Source organism: Danio aesculapii, chromosome 23 (genome assembly GCF_903798145.1).
Source record: "Danio aesculapii chromosome 23, fDanAes4.1, whole genome shotgun sequence".
Lineage (NCBI taxonomy): Eukaryota > Metazoa > Chordata > Actinopteri > Cypriniformes > Danionidae > Danio > Danio aesculapii.
In genome coordinates this window covers 43,756,713-43,781,153 of record NC_079457.1, presented here as the reverse complement: position 1 = coordinate 43,781,153, position 24,441 = coordinate 43,756,713, and positions in this window count along the sequence as shown.

Below are 24,441 nucleotides of genomic sequence, written 5' to 3'. Positions count from 1 at the left end.
ATACTGGTCATCTAATGATTGAATATCATCAGATAACTTTTTCATCTTATTCCTACGCTCCTTATTAACATAGGCAGAATAAGAAATTATCTTTCCTCTTAGAAAGGCCTTTAAAGTTTCCCACAGTAAGGAATAAGAAATTGAATCGGTCTGGTTAGTAAGGAGAAAGTCATCTATTGAGTTAGAAATATATTCACAAAAAGCCGAATCAGATAGAAGTAAAGAATTGAATCGCCAGGGTGATCGAGAAGTATGAGGTAAAATTAAGTTAATATCAAGACTTAGAGGGGCATGATCAGAAATAACAATAGGTAAATATTCAGAATCTACCACCTGAGTGATTAGAGAATTATTAATAAAAAAATAATCAATACGAGAGAAAGATTGATGGACATTTGAGAAAAATGAATATTTCCTTGCTGAAGGATTAAAGTGTCTCCATGGGTCAGTATAACCATTTTGAACCATAAACTCAGAAAAAATCTTTGACATACCAGAGGGAACTTTCTTAATAGTACTGGATTTGTCCAATTCTGGGTCAATAACACAATTTAGGTCTCCCCCGAATATTAAAAGATGTGTGTTCAAAGCTGGGATCTTTGACAACAAATTCTGAGCAAAAATAGTATTATCAAAGTTGGGGGCATATACATTAACCAGTACTACTGGTGTTTGTGAAATTTTCCCTTTCACAATTAGGTATCTGCCATTCACATCAGAAATAACATTGTCCATAGAAAAGTGAACAGTCTTATTTATCAATATGGCAACTCCTCTACATCTGGAATCAAAGTTAGAATGAAAAATGTGTGATGTCCAACGAGTTTGAAGTCTGCCTTGATCCTTAAGTCGCAGATGTGTTTCCTGAAGGAATACAATGTCAGGTTTTTGTAGCTTCAAATGAGTCAAAACTTTAGATTTTTTAATTGGACCATTGAGTCCTTTCACATTCCAACTCAAGAATCTAACTAAATTTCTGTTTTTGTTCATCCAATTGCATTAATATACAAGTTGAGAGAAGGCCACAAGCATAGGGAAGCACACAACAAAAAATAAATAAATAAAATAAATAAAATAAATAAATAAACAAACAACACCGCCCACCATCCCTCCCCACCCAGCTTTACCCTGAACATTACTCAATTTCTTCTCTCCATTCCCAAACAATGGAGGCAGAACGCCAAAACTTGTTAACCTCCGATGCACAAACACTTTATATATCTGCATCTAAATCACGTGAGGTCACTCCCGAACATATAAAGCAAATGTCGTTTCTGGCAACAAGAAAAAAACGTTTGTCTTAACCAACTTGGTTAACAGTCATCAGTTAACGGAGTACAGCTGTTAATGCAATGATGTTTATTGCATATTCATCTCAGTGTGATGTCTAAGAAGTAGAATACCGTTCGTTGAGCCACCGCTGGGCTTCTTTTGGGCAGTCAAATTGAAACTTTTCATCGCCAAGGCTGATAATTAGGCGAGCCGGGAATCTAAGAGAGAATCTCACGTTCTTCTCACGTAAGCCATTTCTCACAACTGAAAATGCTGCTCTCCTTTTAGCCACACTAGAGTTATAATCAGGAAAAATGAAGATCTTGTGGTTCTGATAGAAGAGCTGGTTCCAATTCCCTCGCCGAACAACCTTTTCTTTATCGGTGAAGTAGTGAAACCGCACGATCATCACTCTAGCCCTTTGATTTTCCCGGTCGGCCGAAGACGCGGGGCCAATACGGTGCGCTCTATCCAGCAACGGAGGCGCTGGAAACATCTCTGATCCGAGCACGTCCTGGAAAAAGTGCGACATAAATGCGACCGGATCGCTCCCTTCTACTCCTTCTGGAAGGCCGATAACCCGGAGATTACAACGCCGAGACCGCGATTCCAAGTCCTCCACTTTCTCGGTGAGTACTTTATTGGCTGAATTCAACTTTAGCACCGTCTGCTCCAGTGCTACAATGCGGTCGCTGTAACCATTCATGTGCTGATCAAGCTCGTCAATGCGTTGACCTTGTGCCTCGATGCTTGATTTAAAACTCTCAAAAGATGCAACAACTGGAGCAAGAGCAGCGTCAATTGCTGCTTTCACCTGTTCTGCGATGGTAGAAGTTAGCTCGGTGATCAGAGTGGCACGGAGATTTTCCAGATCCAGCGGCAGCCTGTCGCCATGACTTTCTGTCGCGGCCGCCGACGTTTTAAGTTTTTTCTGCCTTTCAGACGCCATAAATCCTTCCAAACTATAACCGTTTGATGCGCGATACAAAGAAGAAACCACCAAGTGTGTTTAAAGATTAAAACAGCCAGCTAGACATATTAAAAGATGAAAATGCTCGGGAGCTCACTTCAAGCGTGTCTACCCACTCACATGCTTAACCGGAAGTCCTAAGGCATTTTAAAAAAACGGCCTTTGCATTGATTGACTTCACCTCATTATCTGCAGCCACAGAATATGTCTCTCACAGGACATCACTAGTCTCTCACATACTTCACAAGTCTCTCACAGGACATCCCTAGTCTCTCACAACCCAGCAAGCATTTTTTGTTTTTAAAAGATGTCTAAAAGAGGTTTAATAGATGTCTAATAGACGTCTAAACATAGTCGTCTTGGCTAAAACAAGGCTAAATTTGAGCTCTCTGTAAAAATCTAGTAGACGCCCAGGTAGCAAATAATTCTGGCCCAGATTTGGCATAAATCTGGCACAGCAGACATTCATTTGGCATTGGCATACCGCATGTGGGCCATACATGGAGTTTGGCATAGGTGGCACTGTCTTTAAGGTGGCAAACAAGATCTTGATCCACATTTAAAATACATTTAAAAAATGTAGTATACATTTATAACAAAAAATCTACCAATCAGGTCGCTTTGAGAAAAAGCACGCCCATAGTGTACTTTAAGTGCAATTCTTCATGGGTTTATCAATTTCATTGCCATTTTGACACACCAACCTATCTGGCCCAGTTCAGGCCTAGTTATTAGTTATTAACTTGGCTGAGACTTGGCCTAGATATGGTCCATGTTTGGCCCTTGTCTGGAAGCCAGACTTGGTGAAGTCATGTACCGTAATTCACTGCAGTATGTGGGCCAAGCAAAACCTGATTGTGTGGGCCAGAGGTGGGCCAGATAATTTTTGCTACTGTATGTGGGTGTCTAAGAATAGGCCAAAACTAGTCTCGTCATCAAATAAACAGAAATGAATGACTACACATATAAAGTCTTTCTAATCTGTCTATTTGACGACTAGTCTTGTTTTGGGCGATTCTTAGATGTCTATAAGATTTTCACTGACAGCCCAAGTTTAGCCTTGTTTTAGCCAAGCTATCTACAATTAGATGTCTGGTAAACACAAAAAAATTTTCTAAGAAGTCGTTCACATACATCAGTCTCTCACATACAGTACATTACTAGTCTTTCACATACATCACTTGTCTCTCACATACATTACTAGACTCTTACGTCTAACTAGTTTCTCACAGGACATCACTAGTCTCTCACATACTTCACAAGTCTCTCACAGGACATCCCTAGTCTCTCACAACCCAGAAGGCATTTTTTGTTTTTAAAAGATGTCTAAAAGAGGTTTAATAGATGTCTAATAGATGTCTAAACATAGTCGTCTTGGCTAAAACAAGGCTAAATTTGAGCTCTCTGTAAAAATCTAATAGACGCCCAGGTAGCAAATAATTCTGGCCCAGATTTGGCATAAATCTGGCACAGCAGACATTCATTTGGCATTGGCATATCGCATGTGGGCCATAAATAGAGTTTGGCATAGGTGGCACTGTCTTTAAGGTGGCAAACAAGATCTTGATCCACATTTAAAATACATTTAAAAAATTTAGTATATATTTATAACAAAAAATCTACCAATCAGGTCGCTTTGAGAAAAAGCACGCCCATAGTGTACTTTAAGTGCAATTCTTCATGGGTTTATCAATTTCATTGCCATTTTGACACACCAACCTATCTGGCCCAGTTCAGGCCTAGTTATTAGTTACTAACTTGGCTGAGACTTGGCCTAGATATGGTCCATGTTTGGCCCTTGTCTGGAAGCCAGACTTGGTGCAGTCATGTACCGTAATTCACTGCAGTATGTGGGCCAAGCAAAACCTGATTGTGTGGGCCAGAGGTGGGCCAGTTAATTTTTGCTACTGTATGTGGGTGTCTAAGAATACTAGACTCGTCATCAAATAAACAGAAATGAATGACTACACATATAAAGTCTTTCTAATCTGTCTATTTGACGACTAGTCTTGTTTTGGGCGATTCTTAGATGTCTATAAGATTTTCACTGACAGCCCAAGTTTAGCCTTGTTTTAGCCAAGCTATCCACAATTAGATGTCTGGTAAACACAAAAAAATTTCCTAAGAAGTCGTTCACATACATCAGTCTCTCACATACAGTACATTACTAGTCTTTCACATACATCACTTGTCTCTCACATACATTACTAGACTCTTACGTCTAACTAGTTTCTCACAGGACATCACTAGTCTCTCACATACTTCACAAGTCTCTCACAGGACATCCCTAGTCTCTCACAACCCAGCAAGCATTTTTTGTTTTTAAAAGATGTCTAAAAGAGGTTTAATAGATGTCTAATAGATGTCTAAACATAGTCGTCTTGGCTAAAACAAGGCTAAATTTGAGCTCTCTGTAAAAATCTAATAGACGCCCAGGTAGCAAATAATTCTGGCCCAGATTTGGCATAAATCTGGCACAGCAAACATTCATTTGGCATTGGCATACCGCATGTGGGTCATACATGGAGTTTGGCATAGGTGGCACTGTCTTTAAGAAGGCAAACAAGAGCTTGATCCACATTTAAAATACATTTTAAAAAATTTGTATACATTTATAACAAAAAATCTACCAATCAGGTCGCTTTGAGAAAAAGCACACCCATAGTGTACTTTAAGTGCAATTCTTCATGGGTTTATCAATTTCATTGCCATTTTGACACACCAACCTATCTGGCCCAGTTCAGGCCTAGTTATTAGTTACTAACTTGGCTGAGACTTGGCCTAGATATGGTCCATGTTTGGCCCTTGTCTGGAAGCCAGACTTGGTGAAGTCATGTACCGTAATTCACTGCAGTATGTGGGCCAAGCAAAACCTGATTGTGTGGGCCAGAGGTGGGCCAGATAATTTTTGCTACTGTATGTGGGTGTCTAAGAATAGGCCAAAACTAGACTCGTCATCAAATAAACAGAAATGAATGACTACACATATAAAGTCTTTCTAATCTGTCTATTTGACGACTAGTCTTGTTTTGGGCGATTCTTAGATGTCTATAAGATTTTCACTGACAGCCCAAGTTTAGCCTTGTTTTAGCCAAGCTATCTACAATTAGATGTCTGGTAAACACAAAAAAATTTCCTAAGAAGTCGTTCACATACATCAGTCTCTCACATACAGTACATTACTAGTCTTTCACATACATCACTTGTCTCTCACATACATTACTAGACTCTTACGTCTAACTAGTTTCTCACAGGACATCACTAGTCTCTCACATACTTCACAAGTCTCTCACAGGACATCCCTAGTCTCTCACAACCCAGAAGGCATTTTTTGTTTTTAAAAGATGTCTAAAAGAGGTTTAATAGATGTCTAATAGATGTCTAAACATAGTCGTCTTGGCTAAAACAAGGCTAAATTTGAGCTCTCTGTAAAAATCTAATAGACGCCCAGGTAGCAAATAATTCTGGCCCAGATTTGGCATAAATCTGGCACAGCAGACATTCATTTGGCATTGGCATACCGCATGTGGGCCATACATGGAGTTTGGCATAGGTGGCACTGTCTTTAAGGTGGCAAACAAGATCTTGATCCACATTTAAAATACATTTAAAAAATTTAGTATATATTTATAACAAAAAATCTACCAATCAGGTCGCTTTGAGAAAAAGCACGCCCATAGTGTACTTTAAGTGCAATTCTTCATGGGTTTATCATTTTCATTGCCATTTTGACACACCAACCTATCTGGCCCAGTTCAGGCCTAGTTATTAGTTACTAACTTGGCTGAGACTTGGCCTAGATATGGTCCATGTTTGGCCCTTGTCTGGAAGCCAGACTTGGTGCAGTCATGTACCGTAATTCACTGCAGTATGTGGGCCAAGCAAAACCTGATTGTGTGGGCCAGAGGTGGGCCAGTTAATTTTTGCTACTGTATGTGGGTGTCTAAGAATAGGCCAAAACTAGACTAGTCATCAAATAAACAGAAATGAATGACTACACATATAAAGTCTTTCTAATCTGCCTATTTGACAACTAGTCTTGTTTTGGGCTATTCTTAGATGTCTACAAGATTTTCACTGACAGGCCAAGTTTAGCCTTGTTTTAGCCAAGCTATCTATGTTTAGATGTCTGGTAAACACAAAAAAAATTTCTGAGAAGTCTTTCACATACATCAGTCTCTCACATACAGTACATTACTAGTCTTTCACATACATCACTTGTCTCTCACATACATTACTAGAGTCTTACGTCTAACTAGTTTCTCACAGGATGTCACAAGTCTTTCACATAGAGTACATCACTAGTCTCTCACATACATCACTATTCTCTCACAAACATCGCTAGTCTCTCACAGGATCAAAAAAGTCACCACCTGGATTTAACTAAACAAATAGATGTGAGTCATTGGGTAATTAAAGCATGGATGATTATGTTTCACCTCATAACGAGCTATTTAATCCTAACTGATGCAGAGTGTAGCTCCTCATTTCTTAATCATGTTGAAAGACACATCCTGAGGTCATGTAAACAATGTTAACAACGTTCAATTATTGACATTCAGCAAGCAATCTAAGGATAATGCTGAAACTGCTAAAATAGGGTTAAGAACTATCCAACACAATATTAAAAACTGGACGTATAGTTGGGAACCATCAGCTTTGGAGAAAAAATGTGGGAAAAAAAATCTTGAATGACAGAAATTGCAAATCACTTCACCATCTGGTCAAATCAAGTAAAAAAAAAACAACAACAACAACAACAACAGTGTAACTCAGCTATGCTTAATAGTGAAATGAAGAGCATTTCCACATGCACAATGCAAAGGGAAGACAAGGGATTGTGACTAAACAGCTGAGTAACCTTAAGAAATCCACATATCAGTGAAGCAAATTGAGAAAAAAATGCTTCAAAAAGAGTGTCATGTTTTCTGACAAATCCAGATTTACCCTGTCCAGGGTGGTGGGCACATCAGGGTAACAAGAAAGGTGGATGAAGTGATGCACCCATCATGCCTAGTGGCGACCCTACAGCACAAGCCTTTAAGAATTTTGATCTGGGGATGCTGCAGTTGGTCAGGTCAAAATTCAGCAATGTTGTGTGCTTAAAGGATGAGGTCACCTGACTACCTGAATATACTGAATGACTATATGTTATCCCATCAATGGATTCTCTTCCCTGACGCCATGGGCATATTCCAAGATGACAATGCCAGTAATCATAGGTTCAAATTATGAAAGGTTTAGGAAACATGAAACATCATTTGGACACATGGATTGGCCACCACAAAGTCCAGAACTTAACCTGTTTGAGAATCATTGGGATGTGCTGGAGAACACTTTGCAAAGTGGTCCAACTCGTCCATTATCAAGAAGACAATATTTTTGGGGAAAAAAATGTATATAATTCTAGATGGAAATAAATGTTGTGGCATTTTAGCAGCATACTGAAACTATTGAAAATATTGATTGATTTTTTCCATTCCATTTGTCTTTGAAAATATAGACTACATAAATCCACAGAGTTGAGATGATGTAACATCAACACTTAAGGAGAAATGCATCAGATTTTCAGTAATTATGCTACTTAACTTTTGAAATCCTTACACAGAAAGGATAAAAGGCTTGAAACTGTAGTTCATAAATACAGGCCACGTGTTACAGCAGTGAACTGAGCCCTTGGTGTTTTTCATCACAGTTCTCACAGATCGTACGTCCAATCATAACTTTTCGAGTGTGCCAAAATCCACTGGCTTTCAGATGGGCTCCCGTCTTCTAGCAGAGACAGAGCGAGTGCGATTCTGTCTATCATGGGATTGTGACCTTGACTGAAGAGGCAGTTAGAGGACAAATGCTGTGTCGTTGTCTTTCTTTGGCTCTCTCTCTTTCAATCTGCAGCTGTTGCTCTTGTTTTCTTTGGGTATAATGAGGCAGTGCCGGTGCTGCAGGTTCTCATGATCTAATAGTTGGAGCGTTCAGACAGAGTTCACTCACTCGCTGCTGTTTTTGAGGGGAGACCACAGACATTTCCTTTGAATGTCTGCTCTCATGTCCTCTGCTGCTTTCCCTGCATGAACTCTGATGATTGTTGAGGGTCGTGAGAATTGAAACAAGAAATTGCGTAAAAAAAGAGATTAGGAAAGAGTGTGCTCCTATTTGTACTCTGTAATAACTGAAGGTATGGTGGTGATTAAAAATATTTATATAATTAGATTTAGAATTTTCATGAACCTGGGCACATTCTGGGCTCTTTTGTGTTTGTGGGTGTGTGTTTTTAAAGGGGTGATCCACTACAATATCATATTTTAAACTGTAGTTAATGTGTAATGTAGCTGTGTGAACAGAAACAACGTTTCTGAATGTAATATGCTCAAAGTTCAATGCAAACGGAGACATTGGCTTTAATAGAGTTAGCAAAAAACAAAGCCTACAGCAAACGAAGTTTGGAGACTACAAAAAATACCTCCGGGCTAGTGAGATCACAATTGCTTCAGGTAACGCACATTCACCACGCACATACACCCTGTGCAGCGAAGGGGTATGGCTGGAGGAGCTGTAATGCTATAGGTGAGAAAGCTAAAATAGCATCCAAATGCTGCTGTTTTCACAGGGCTTGTTCTGTTTATGTACTTGGGTTTCCAAAGGACATGACACAAAGACAAAAGTGCTTACAATTTCAATTTAATTATGTTCCAGCTAATTATAAAAAAAATATATAGCTAGCATTTGACAAAGGACAGCCTCCAGAATCTCTCCCGATTCAGTGCTGGATTCAGCTAAAAACTCCTCAAAGAAGGAGCAGCTCCAACCATAATAGACGAAGCTGTGGATTGTGAGCCACAACCTGTAAATATTTTTATTTGCTAAAATTGATCAATTACAGCATAGTGTTTAGCATTAATGGTATGTTGTAGCAAGGACATAAACAAGGATGTAAACAACAGGAAATGCTGTTTGGCACCGCTCACAATCTAGCTACAAATTCAAATTTATCAGTCAAACACCCACAATCTTCACCAGTGCTGCAGTGTCTCTCAATGCAGCCGCTTTACATGTGTTCTATATCTCAAATAACCAACCAGCTTGCAAAATATATATGAACGATTCATATTACTTACACATGCTTATAAACTGAATATATGTGAAAGACACTTGTCAGATTTTATTTCAGAGAGCAGGCGTGAGGTTCAGCTGCGTCCTTTTCATTTTCTGTATGATTCAAACAGAACTGATGCAGCTAACAACTAAACTGACTGACAGTATTTACACAATAGAACAGCGCGTGCTTTTTGAGGCATGATGCTTTTCCTGGTGACGTGGAGCCGATCCGCGAATCACAGCACATTATGTTAGCTGACCAATCAGAGCCTCTTGAGGGCAGGCCTGTCGAAGAAACTAGGAAATATGACGTTTTCATGTTAGCTGAGTAGCTGTATATAATCAAAGTAAGATATATAAATTACAATAACAGCAAATAACTCCTGCAAGTATCCTGCAGGGGGAAAATAATCCTCAAGATTCCTGTAAAAAGTACTGCATGATTCTAAAACCTGTAGTAATTGCCTGCACATATTGTCATTTTGTGCTGCAGGATTTCATAATTCCTACAGGATACCAGTAGGTATCCTGCAGAAAAAATGAAAATCCTGCAGGATCCCTGAAGGTTACATTTGTATGGGTAACATGACTTTCTACAAATGAAGCATCAGCACAAATTGCTTTGCATCTTATAAACACAACCAAGTCTTAAAAATACACTCTGGACCACCCCTTTAAAAGCTGTTTTCTCAAAATGAGTTTATTTCCTTCCCCTGTTCTGAGCCATAAATCTCTACTTCAGCAGCACTTACATATGTCTTTCTGGGTTCACCCATATCTGTATTCTGAAAGTTTTTACAGAGGGAGACGTTTATAAATAATTTGTTAACTATATAAAGCATTTTAAACTACAGACATATTGTGAAAATGTATTCAGAGTTATGAAGTCATTTGCAAGTAAAACATAACACAATAAAGATTGTAATACAAAAAAATGTTTGCAATAAACCTCAATCAATCATATTGGAAAATGTGATGATAGCTATTAAAATATTGTTTAACCCTATTAACCTTAATTACACGCACATCTGTTCATTCTCTGCATGCATTCTCTTTATTAGTTCATGACATCTTTTAGAGTTCTTTTTTCTATCAGTTTCACTTCTGTCTCCATATTGCATGAGAAACTTTTTTACACAACATTTTCCATTTAAAACCATTCACAGACAAAGTATGATTAAATGGAAAGTTTACAGTGAATCATCTGTTATCTGAATGCACGAACACCATCATATACTGCACAGTGGAAGAAATATCTGAAGTCTATTTATTTTCAGAAATAAATGAGAGAGTTTTTCATAGCAATGTATAGTGAATTGTTTCAATATGATATTTTTTTTTCTCTGATACCTGCATAGTAGGTATGTGGCTTAGGTAAGATCTAGATGTCACCAGAAACGTTTTTCTATGTTTATTTATAAATAGACAAATGTCCCCATTAAATCAGAAGCTCTATTGACCATATTTGGTACGGTTGTGAATATTAATGAGTGAATATTAATGAGAGAGTGCCTGCTCTGTCTCTCTCTTACAAACACACGCACACGCTAACACTAACACACACAAGCAGCATGTTGTATTCTGAAATGAACTTCAGCAAAATAATCATACGTTACTTAGTCCCTTTCATCAGGGGTTGCCACAATGGAATGAACCGCCAACTTATCCAGCATCTGTTTTACACAGCAGATGCCCTTCCATCTGCAACCCAGTATTGGGAAACACATACACTATGGCCAATTTAGTTTATTCAGTTCACATATACCGCATGTCTTTGGACTGTGGGGGTAACCAGAGCACCCGAAGGAAACCCACGTCAACACGGGGAGAACAAACTACACAGAAATGCCGACTGACCTAGCCAGGACTTGAACCAGTGAATGTCTTGCTGTGAGGCAACAGTGCTAACCACTGAGCCACCGTGTCGCCTCCAATAATACTTCATTTGCTAAAAAATATATTTTAACCAATTGAATATGTGTTAAATCTTTTCAAATGAAGTGGTAGAGAAGTTTATTTTAGTTAGCTGTCTTTAATCCATCAGAAAACAAAAACAAAAATCTATATTTCTCCTCATATTTCACAATACATTAATGTTAATTTACACTTGTTATAACAGACAGGATCACATCTTTGTGTGAGATTTTACACCAGATACTGTGTGGAGGTTTAACAAGTTGTGCGTTTAACCTCTCTCCCCTTCCTCCGTAATGGAGGGTTCATTTACTTCAAAGTGACCTCAGTCTCTATAAAAATATGATGTATTTTCCTGATATAGGCTTACTCTTTGGCAGCATGTTCTGTCTGTATGTTTAAGAGAATGATTTTCAGATTTCCTAGCAAGTGACAACACTGATGCTCCATGCACAGCGAAATACAAGACAAGTAAAAAAAAGGACCTGCAACAGGACTTCTCTGCCTTTTTTTCTGTGAAGGTTAAGTGTTGACAGACTGGTCTAAACCTCCAGATGCTCCCTGTGCCTTTAGTGCCACATAAACCACATCAACTCTCCCTGACGCCATCATGTGCAATGGCAAGCTTTTCCTGCCATGTGATCAGCATGGATACAGTCTAGACGTTTCTTAGTTAGAGCACGTGTCAAATAAGGAAGCCGGGGCCTGAGCTAAAGTGAGGCAGACATTTCTGAATGCCGCCCAAATGGAACAAATATGGAGAAAATCAGCAGCAGATGTTATGAGAAGTGTTTTGTGTGAGAGGTGAAGGTCAGTCAGAGGGGTCGGTAATCTGTTAGCTGTGATGATGAGTCAGTGTGGGTGGGCTCTTCATTACTTATTCAAAGCTGCTTGATGCTAAGAACATTATCTTGATCCACACTTGAAGAGGTCTATAATACTTGAAGAGAGTAACAGGCTGGGAATGGCTGGCATGCAGAACAAGCTGCTCTTAACTTTAGTTCATTTTCTGTAAGCAATTTATGTGTTGATTTCAATTGATTCTTGTCTTTGTAATTGTCACAGTAGTTAAATATTATTTCTTCATGTTTTATTTTTTATTGACCAACGATAGTGAAACTGCCCCTTTTTATCTTGTTTTTTAAAAAAAAACACCAATAGTGAAACTAGCCTTTTTAATCTTTTTTTTTTTTTTTTTTAAATTGACAATCCTTTTTAATATCTTTAAAATTAAAAATCAATAGGAAAACTAGCCTTTTTTTTTATCTTTTTTGTTGTTTTTGTTGTTTTTTAGTTGACAATCAGTAATGAAACTGACATTTTTAATATCCTTAAAAATAAAAATCAATAGGAAAACTAGCCTTTTATATCTTTTTTGTTGTTGTTGTTGTTTTTTAGTTGACAATCAGTAATGAAACTGACATTTTTAATATCTTTAAAATTAAAAATCAATAGGAAAACTAGCCTTTTATATCTTTTTTGTTGTTGTTGTTGTTTTTTAGTTGACAATCAGTAATGAAACTGACATTTTTAATATCTTTAAAATTAAAAATCAATAGGAAAACTAGCCTTTTATATCTTTTTTGTTGTTCTTGTTGTTTTTTAGTTGACAATCAGTAATGAAACTGACATTTTTAATATCTTTAAAATTAAAAATCAATAGGAAAACTAGCCTTTTATATCTTTTTTGTTGTTTTTGTTGTTTTTTAGTTGACAATCAGTAATGAAACTGACATTTTTAATATCTTTAAAATTAAAAATCAATAGGAAAACTAGCCTTTTATATCTTTTTTGTTGTTGTTGTTGTTTTTTAGTTGACAATCAGTAATGAAACTGACATTTTTAATATCTTTAAAATTAAAAATCAATAGGAAAACTAGCCTTTTATATCTTTTTTGTTGTTTTTGTTGTTTTTTAGTTGACAATCAGTAATGAAACTGACATTTTTAATATCTTTAAAATTAAAAATCAATAGGAAAACTGGCCTTTTATATCTTTTTTGTTGTTGTTGTTGTTTTTTAGTTGACTATCAGTAATGAAACTGACATTTTTAATATCTTTAAAATTAAAAATCAATAGGAAAACTGGCCTTTTATATCTTTTTTGTTGTTCTTGTTGTTTTTTAGTTGACAATCAGTAATGAAACTGACATTTTTAATATCTTTAAAATTAAAAATCAATAGGAAAACTAGCCTTTTATATCTTTTTTGTTGTTGTTGTTGTTTTTTAGTTGACAATCAGTAATGAAACTGACATTTTTAATATCTTTAAAATTAAAAATCAATAGGAAAACTGGCCTTTTATATCTTTTTTGTTGTTCTTGTTGTTTTTTAGTTGACAATCAGTAATGAAACTGACATTTTTAATATCTTTAAAATTAAAAATCAATAGGAAAACTAGCCTTTTTTTATCTTTTTTGTTGTTTTTGTTGTTTTTTAGTTGACAATCAGTAATGAAACTGACATTTTTAATATCTTTAAAATTAAAAATCAATAGGAAAACTAGCCTTTTATATCTTTTTTGTTGTTTTTGTTGTTTTTTAGTTGACAATCAGTAATGAAACTGACATTTTTAATATCTTTAAAATTAAAAATCAATAGGAAAACTAGCCTTTTATATCTTTTTTGTTGTTTTTGTTGTTTTTTAGTTGACAATCAGTAATGAAACTGACATTTTTAATATCTTTAAAATTAAAAATCAATAGGAAAACTAGCCTTTTATATCTTTTTTGTTGTTGTTGTTGTTTTTTAGTTGACAATCAGTAATGAAACTGACATTTTTAATATCTTTAAAATTAAAAATCAATAGGAAAACTAGCCTTTTATATCTTTTTTTGTTGTTTTTGTTGTTTTTTAATTGACAATCAGTAGTGAAACTGACATTTTTAATATCTTTAAAATTAAAAATCAATAGGAAAACTGGCCTTTTATTATTATTTTTAATTGACCTGACAAATCTTACATGATTTTGTATCTTGTTTTCTTTTTTACTGACCATCAATAGTGAAACATATCCCCCTCTAATAAAACATGTCCAGGGGTCAATTATTCTGCTTCTATGGTTTTCACACCTAAAGGCATTGTTCAGATGTTTTATTTAAAACATTCGCCAGGTTTTGTACATTAAACACTATTGTGTTTAGGACTTTCTTCTTGTTTTTCATTCCAAGCCTGCATTGCTAATTACAAAACATCATTTAAGAGCGATTGACCTGAAGTTTTAACACACTGTAAAAATAAATAGTTTAGAAGGCATTGAAAACAAAGTAACTTGATTCAGTAAAACAAATGTTGAGTTTAATGGTTCTTAACATCAATAACACATTGTTTATCCAACCTAAATGTCATAGTTCATGCAATGATGAGTGCCCTGTTGTATTAAAAAACTATACTTTCTTGTCACAGCAACTCTACAAAACAAATATTACACCATATACCCATTAAAATGTGTGTAAGTCTATCCTATTAGATTTACTGCTATTTTATACTCACTGTAAAACAAAAGTTTTACTCAAAATTATATGGCAACTTGCTGCACAACTTTTTTGCGTTTACTCAACTTTTAACCCAAGTGACTCAATTTAAGTTGAGTCAATGACAAAAGCTCTGCAGCAAGTTGACAATTTCAAGTTTTAACTTTTTTTGGTAAACACATTGTTTGTAGTTGGCACTAAACTTGGGTCTTAACTTTAGTACCCACAGGCATACTAAATATTTGGCTTATATATAAATATAGTGAATTGGATATAACAGACTATTTTACTTTCATTTACCTGTATTTTACTGGATTCAAAATATGTTAAACTTGTGTTTTTTGTGGAGAAGTATACAGTATTTGAGTGCTACATTCGAAGTCCAGGCTGGTGAATTGTTTAACTTCTATTGGTTATTTTGCTCTGTAACCATCAGCAACCACCATCAGTAAAAAAAAACCCTCTGTAAATCTAATAGTGTTACTTTTCTGCTATATGAAGTCTGTGAATAAATGATTTATTTACTCGGATAAACTAATGTTACTACTACATGGGTTAAGGTTATGTTAGGTTGATGGGGAAACACTTTCTTTTTGTATGTATAATAACATGTAATTTACTTGGCAAAACATTACAATTTTTGTTTTTTCGGAAATATTTTGTTTTATCCAATTCATACTTGTTTATTTACTTGTTGAGTGTGTTTATGTGTTTTTGTTCTGCTTGTTTGTTGGCTGTGGGGATCTGTAAAAATAAAATAATTTGCTGCAATTATGTGAAACTAATAAAGTCAAGGCTAGAAAATTATGACACCTTATGTGTAATTAACAATAATAATTTCAAAAATAAATTCTTACATCAGGAATTAATTAAAAAGATCAAGGGTGAACTTTCAATCCATTAAAGAATACAAAAAAGTAATTGATTCATCCAAAACTTGCTTAAAAAAATAGAATTTTTTATTAAAATTTTAATTAATTTTTTATTTTTTTAATGTTTTAATTTTAAACATCAATAATAACAAGAAATGTATATTTAGCACCAAAATGGTACTGATTTACAGTATAATTCAGCTTTAAAAAATCTAATTTACACAAATAAATTACATTTTAGAATATATTTAAATAGAAAACCATTGTTTTCTAATACAATAAAATTTCACTCCAGTTTTTACTAGCCTTGGTTATCAGAAGATCTTCTTTAAAAAAAAAAAAAAACATTTAAAAAAATGTTAAACTTTGGCTAACAGGACCAATCTAACCAGCCAAGCCTTGACCTCCTGCAACTTTAGTCCTTGTAGCTTCCACTACTGTCCTCATACGTCATGTTCTCCTAAGACTGCATGTCTATACCACTGCATTTAGACAGCCAGGAAACGTCTGTGCAAGGACCTTGGCATTTCAAGCACATCATTTTATCAGACTGCTCTATTTCTATAACTGCAAACTCTACCCACATCATCAGATTCTGTCTCTCACACAGTTGTCTAGAAGCTATTTTTATGAATATTTTGACTGCTAGACTATACCCTTCCATCAGTGAGGCTCTCTGACTGCTGTGTAAAGTTGCGTGCTATTTTGTCCGTGTGGTTCCAGGAATGTCTTTCCATGTCCGCTCGCTCAGTTACGTGTCCGGTTGAGTCCAGCTCAAGCTTTACTGCATTGACCACATGGAAACATTTTTTTCTTCACATTAAGGGAAACTAAATTGCAGGAATGACATAAGGTCTCTCAAGTGTGACTCTGTGGAACTTGATCGCATGATCAGAGTATTTCTGAAGTCTCCCAGTATTGCAGTAATAATTATCACCCCTCTATTGAAGTCTTAACAAATCTTTGTGTAATATTTATGGACAACTCCTCTTTATTACCAACTCAGCAATGGAAAAAAAATACTACTTGTCTACTTGGAAATTCTCTAAGATGTACTTATTTTATTGGTCACACATTTACAATAAGTTTTCATTGGTTAATGTTAGTCAATGTATTTACTAACATGAAGTAATTATAAACAATACTTGTACAGTATTTTTTAATCATTGTTCAACATTTACTAATGCGTTAAAACATCCAAATTCATGCTTGTTAACATAGTTAAAGCACCATGAGTTGATACGAACTAACAATGAACAACTATATTTTCATTAACTTAATAAATGTTAACAAATAAAATATTAATATCATTACAATATCACTAATTTCACTGCGAGTTCGCTAATATGATCTGAAAACATAGTTATAAAAACAGTTTATTAATATATAAATAACGTTTAGTAACAAAGACAGTAATAAAGTAACAAATACAGTAATAAATGTTTGTTCATGTTAGTAAATCGTTACCTTAGAATTATAAGGTTCTATCTGACATTTTTGTCAAAATTAAGTTATTGACATATTCTTATTAAATGAGAACTTATTTACATTAAGGGATGTTTTTATAGGTTGTTTATATTTTAGGACTTTTTATTTAAAAAAACAAATGTTACACACATACTGTCTGCTATGGAATGCAAAAACTTTGAAGCTCAATATCTCAAAACCAGTCGGAACGCAGATAGAACCTTATAATTCCAAGGTGACGAAATGTATTAACTAACATTAACCACTGTAATACAACCATACAGTAAAGTGTTACTGATTTATTATATTAATTAATAATATTGATTTATTCCAGGTCTGATAACATTTATTTCAAACAGAAATACTGTAATTTCAAGTTTTTTTTATATATTTTTAAAGTTTTTTCATTTATTTATGGGTCAAAATAATCATTTTTTTATTTGTTGTGGTTGAAACTCAGGGCTTTTCCTATATATTTTTGTTTTTATTTATTTTTTCTACTCTTTTGAAGTTAAAACATTGACATTATGTAGTATAAACATGTGTATACTGAAAATGTCTGAATTATTTATTTTTTTGTCCTAAATGGCTTTTTTAAAGAGATGTCATCAGTAATTTGCAGATCAAAACAGGAATTATGTTGCACTCACATAAAAAATAATACATCTTAAATTCTTAAAGATTGTAATTAATAAAATTGTAAGGAGAAACACAGAATTTCTAAGAGACCTCTTTAATTATTTCATAGCTGTATATATACATTGTTACAAAAAAATTAAAAATTCTTAATTAAAAAGAAGTAAATAAATTATTCCCACCCACAAAAAACATAACAAAACAACAGGGCTTAAAAACATAATCCCTGGTGCCCCCACGCTCTCCCTCCCCAAAGTATCATAAACCAAACACAAACCACTAAGAATGAATGAGAAAAAAATACATAATATAAGGAGCAAAATAACGTCAGGAGTGGTCAAAGCCAAAGTAAATGACAATAAACAAAATTAACTAAAATAAAGAAAACTCTTAAAAGAAATACTGCATTTTAAAGTCAAATTTATTTATTTATTTATTGGGATTAAAAATCAGGGCTTTTTCACCAAATATGGATTTTATTTTTACTTAATTTAAAAAATTGGTGTTGTGTGGTATAAAAATAAATTTAGAAGTGTCTGAATTTTTGCAGATTTAAACAGGAATTATGTTTTACTCACACATACAATAATATGTCTTAAAATCTTAAAGATCCATAAAGACCTCTGAAATGGTTTCATAGCTGTACATATAAAGAAATAATCATATAAGAATAATAATTACAACTGTGTCGCCATATATATATATATATATATATATATATATATATATATATATATATATATATATATATATATATATATATATATATATATATATATATATATATATGGAAAGTTCATAAATAAAAATGAATAAAGTTTTTCTCTTAAACATATCACTCAAATTGTTATGTTGAAAATGTACTGTAATTATATATTAAGAAAGTACTAGTAATCTAATCTAAAGTACCTCTTGCATATATGAATAAGGAATGAAGAATTAGGAAAAATCGTGAATGGATTAGAAGCTGCTTTAAATAGATGTGCGCTGAATCACTTTAAATGCTTCAGTAGCGTCAAAGTGAGAAGCAAATTGATAGCTTGATGAAAACCAAACACATTTTAAAATTCACAAAAGTCTGCCAATTAGCCCTGCTCGTCCTACAGACATGGTGAGCTGTTGAGTGTGTGAGTGAGATTTGGAGGGTGCGAGGGGACAAACGAGAAACTGATGAAAGCAGTGCGAATTATTCATCAATCATCATATTATGGGACAAAGTGTGAAATGATGTGCTCCATCCAGCACAGTCTCTTGACACTCATACATCTACACTCCAATCATGTGGACGCAAACCTTCAGATCTGTGACTAAACAAACACACAGGAACAAACGTATGTGATAACCAACTCCCTGATATTCATGTTCAAACAAAACTGGATACAATGACAATATTTGCTCATAGACAGTTATTGTAGGAAGTTAGGGACAATTTCTACAGTATCTCATGGTAATTCACAACTTTCAGATGTTGTGGCTAATTAATTTGTATAATCTCTTTTTAGTATGAATTGCTAATTGCCCAATGAAGGTTTAAAGTTAAGTTGGCCTACTACAAGTGGTACAGTACGGAACGCTTTTTTTGACCATTTCCACTGTCAAAAGGTACCTAAAAGCAAACTGTACCGTACCACTTTTTGGGTACCCTTTCGAAATGGTACCTAGCACAACATAAGGGTTACCAATACGTGGAGTCAGATGCGCAACTGAACGCAATTGGTTTACTGAGATACGTCACTAGCTCATGGACAAGCCTGCATGAAAAACAAAGGAAGGGCCATTTTTAAATACACAGCCGAGACATTATACCGTAATAATATTCACATATAATAATGAGTCGACCCGAGTTTAAACAACTGTACATTGTCTTGATGAACAGCCACAAAGCTAAGAAGAAGAGCAGAATCTACTCTGTGCCCCATCGTTGTTTACAAGGCCTTCTAAAGCGCGAGCGGTTTCACTTTCTAGCGTGAGCTCGCTGCGCTTCTATATTTGAAATAACGAACTTCTTGAGCTGTCGATAATAACGTGTGCATGATTATTGAAGTGCTTCTGACACCCGATCTGAAGGGTGCCATTGATACCGTTTTGGCAGTGGAAACACAAGCCTGATAAAGGTGACCCATACCGATCTGTACCGTACCACTAAGTGGAAACAGGCCATTTGTGGCAACATCCAAAAATACATTGTATGGGTCAAAATTGCAGATTTTTCTATTATGCCAAACGTCATTAGAATATGAAGTGCAAATCACGTTCCATATGTCAAAACTTAACTTTTAATTAGTAATTTGCATTGCTAAGCACTTCATTTGGACAACATTAAAGGTGATTTAGATTTTTTTGCAACCCTAAAAATTTTGATTTTCAAACAGGCCAAATGTGTCCCAACAAAGCATATACATTAATAGAATGCTTATTTGTACAGCTTTCAGGTGATGTAGAAATCAGATTTTTCAAAAAGTGACACTTATGACTGGTTTTGTGGTCCAATATTACAAATATCAATAAAGATTTTATTAATGCTTTACAGATTAAATGCACTGTAACCCTTCAGAGCATTTGGGTTCATAACCCTGAAAAACAAATGGCTTTCTGCACTTTCTGAGGGCCTTCTGAGTTGCTGACATTCAAAACACAGATTAACTATGGTTAAGCGATGTTTTCACTGTTTCACACTTGTAATTTAAGGACAGCGTTATGAAACCCATCCCAAATCTGGGTGAGCACTGCAGACTTGCAGAGTGTGAGATGAGACAGTGCGTGAAATGTAAATTATGAGCACAATGAAACCTGATGCATGACTCAGGATTTTGTTTACTTGGTATTTGACCCTACATTAACTTGTTTAAGTGTGAAAAGCCCTTATACTGTATTAAAGTGATTAAATGTGAAATGTATGTTTCCTTCTAAAGCTACAGTGGTGTGAAAAAGTATTTGCCCCCTTACAGATTTTTTTTTCTTTGCATTTTTGTCCATTATTTTATAACTACATGATGTGTTTACCTGTGTTATCTTTGACTAATATTTACATTTGTTTGATGAAGTTTGACAAATATGCAAAAATAGGAAATCATTAGGGGGGCAAATACTTTTTCACACAACTGTACATTGTATATCATCACTAAGTTTTTCAATTAAATTCAATTCACCTTTATTTGTATAGTGCTTTTACAATGTAGATTGTGTCAAAGCAGCTTCACATAGAAGATCATAGTAAATTGGAGCAGTGTAGTTCAGTTTGTACTGTTTAAGTTCAGTTCAGTTTAGCTCAGTTCAGTGTGGCTTAAAAATCACTACTGAGAGTCCAAACACTGAAGAGCAAATCCAACGATGCGTAGCTCTGACCGATCCCAACCCATGCAAGCTAGAGGCGACAGCGGAGAGGGGAAAAAAACTTCACTAATTGGCGAAAGTGAAGAAAAAAAAACCTTGAGAGAAACCAGACTCAGTTGGGCACGACCATTTTAATTTCTCCGCTGGCCAAACGTCCTGTGCAGAGGTGCAGTCTCAGCGGCGGATGCTGGAAGCTGGCCTCAGCAAAGACTCGTCTGTCTCTGGAGCGTCACAGGAATCAGTCTCATGTTCTCCACTCCTCCATGACCACCACAGTAGCTGCTCAAGATACGGCCTGGTCCAGGATATGGAAACCTTGGGATTGCCTAAAATGCCTAAAATGCATTGCAGTTCGAAGAATACGCATGTTTTTAAAGAAAAATTAAGATACATGTTGTTTAGCTTCACATTTCTTCTTATGCAGCTTCCATTGCTACCTCAAAATGTGTTCAATATGTTTAGTGACAATCAACCTTAAAGGCATAGTTCACCCAGAAATTATAATTTCCTCACAGTTTATCACTCAAGTGATTCTAAATGTTTATGAATTTCTGCTGAACTTCTGCTGAATGCAAAACAAGATATTCTTTTGAGTTCAACAGAAGTAATCTGAACAGGTTTGGATCTAGTAAATGATGACAGAATTTTAATTTTCAAGCAACAAATATTGTCGAACTCAGATTCTCATTGAACCTGAAAAGCTCGGTGAAGGAAAACAGACATGGCTTCATGTACTGTGCAGGAGATCTCATCACAGCGGAAGGTCAACAAGTGTAGTTCATGTAATGTAAATAAGTGTCTTGTCTTTCTGTGACGACAACCAGAATTATTATGTAATCAAGGAATGTACAGAACTCAAATATCATGTGACATTCTGGTTACTGGTGACTGGTGTATTATGCACAGAAGTGAAAAACAACTACATTAATCAGTTAAGTTAATCAGCGTTATCTGAGTGTGAAAATAATTAGTGCTGGTTTTATTGGTCTGGTGTCTTTGTAAAATGTCGTCGGCTCTGGTCATTGGAGGCTTGTTGACAGGCTTTGACCCTGGAAATTGTTTTTGGCAGAACAGCAGTGCTTTGGAGGAGCTGGAAGAAGGACTGGGACTCCTCCAAATTCAGATTCACGATCAGCCTCACACCTCAGCAGCTGTGGCTGAACATCAGCAGCATGCAGTCTATATGGGACTTACTATATACTGTACAGCATACTGTATATCACAGTCAAAGTACTGTTTAAAAGATTTAAGTCATATAGTGAAAAGTTTCTTATAATATTGGTTCATTATTACTTTCATTATTAAGTTTCCAGTTAATATTAGCAAACTCGCAATGAAATTAATCATTTACATTTTGTGATTTTAGTAGTTTATATATATTTCATATAGGCTTCTATTTCTTCATTTTTTTCTTCTTTTTTTTTACCTTTAGTGTATAGAACAGTTTTAGTGATCTGACAGGAAATCATGGAGAGCGGAGAAAGGGGAAAGTTCGGCAAAGGACCTTGAGCTGTGAGCATCTTGGTGCTATATGTTGGCACACTTAACCACTAGGCTATTGGCACTGACAGGCTTCTATTTCTAATTTACAGATTTTAATATATTATAATTTACAAATGATTAAAAATAAGTAATAAGGTTTTTTTTTTAAATTTAAACACACAACTTTCATATTTGTTTTCATTTTAATACACTAGCATATTTTTTTTGCATTTTCATATAATATTTGTAGCTACTGTTTTGATAAATTAGATTTTTTAAAAATAATATTTTTACTACTTCTATTAACATTTAAGCTTTTACTTATTTTACAAATATTATTTAGCTTTTTGTTTTATCATTAATTTAGTTTTTATTAATATTATTTTATTTGGAATTTTAAGTAAGTAATTAAGGAAATGAATAATAGTAATGTTGGCATTAGTAAATTTTATTCTTCAAAATCGTATTACAGTTAATTACCAAAGCAGCACTTGCATTTTATTTGCTTTTCATCTATATTTGTACTTTTTGTAGTTTAACAATTAAATTTTTTTAAAAAATAATATTTTTACTATTTCTATTCACATTTCAGATTATTTATTTATTTATTTGTTAACAAACATTATTACATTAATATTATTTTATTTGAAATTTAAAGTAGTTAAGGAAATGAATCAAATGTATGCTTGTATTAGTACTTCAAAGCTGTTAAGACAGCATTTCTTATTTTAAGTCAACTAGCCTTTAATTTATTTATATTTCAGCTTTTATTTTCATACTTCCCATTTTATTTCTAAAGTGTACATAATTTTAGGTCAACATACCTTACATATAGTAGTTTTCAGGTTATAGTTTAAGGTTTTCAAACTATAATCTTTTAAATATATTAAGGCCACATTTCAAAGACCAAAACTGATTTAAAACGGTTTTAGTTTCGATGTTTTTAGTTACAACACTGGCATAATGGCAGACAGAGGCTCAATAAAACTTTTATCTAATTTCAACCTCGGTCCACATATCTGGACTGGCACTGATTAAAAGTAAACTTTCAGGAATGTCTTTGATATGTTTTTGATATTAAATAGACTTTATGCATAAATGACCTGGACGTCTAATGTTTTATTTGTCTATCAACAGAACAATTCTTTTCCATCACGGAATTCATTGACGTTTTTGGCATGTGTATTTAAAAAGCGATTTACTGACTGAAATTATGTACATATCGCCCTCTGCTGGAGAGGAGAATGCATTTATATGATTTTAACTAACTTATCCATATTCACATCAACCTCCGTTCACGCCGAGAATAAATATAAATATAACAACAACAGAATCCACACTAATGCACAATAATATTCTGCTCACTATGTTTTTGTCATCTGCTCCTTTAAATGTTCAAGTTTTTTAAAGTAGGATCGATTCTGGTTGGCTATACCTTTTTATCATTCATCAGTTTAAAATCCAACCAACCAATCAAATACTCTGACAGTGATCCCAGTGATAGTCTCCCTGTGTTTTTATGTTTATAGTTGTAATGAGAACTCTTCTGTGCTTTTGTAGAAATCTTTTTAGAAGTATCTTACACTAGTATCATGTTATTGTCCTTATCTTTATTGTGAACTTATCTTAAAACTGCATATTTATACCATTCATTCTATATACATTGGCATAAAATTACTTTAGTCAAGACACTGCAGAAAACCAAAACAAAACCATAATACCACATACATCCTTAATTGATCGACTGCTTAAAGAATTGCAACCATTTCTGTACTACTCGTGTTCTTAAATGTTTAAATATGCAAATGAGTCATTATTGAAGTAAATATGGGCTGCAAAGTGGCGCAGTGGGTAGAACATTCGCCTTACAGCAAGAAGATCGCTGGTTTGAGTCTCGGCTGGGTCAGGTGGCATTTCTGTGTGGAGTT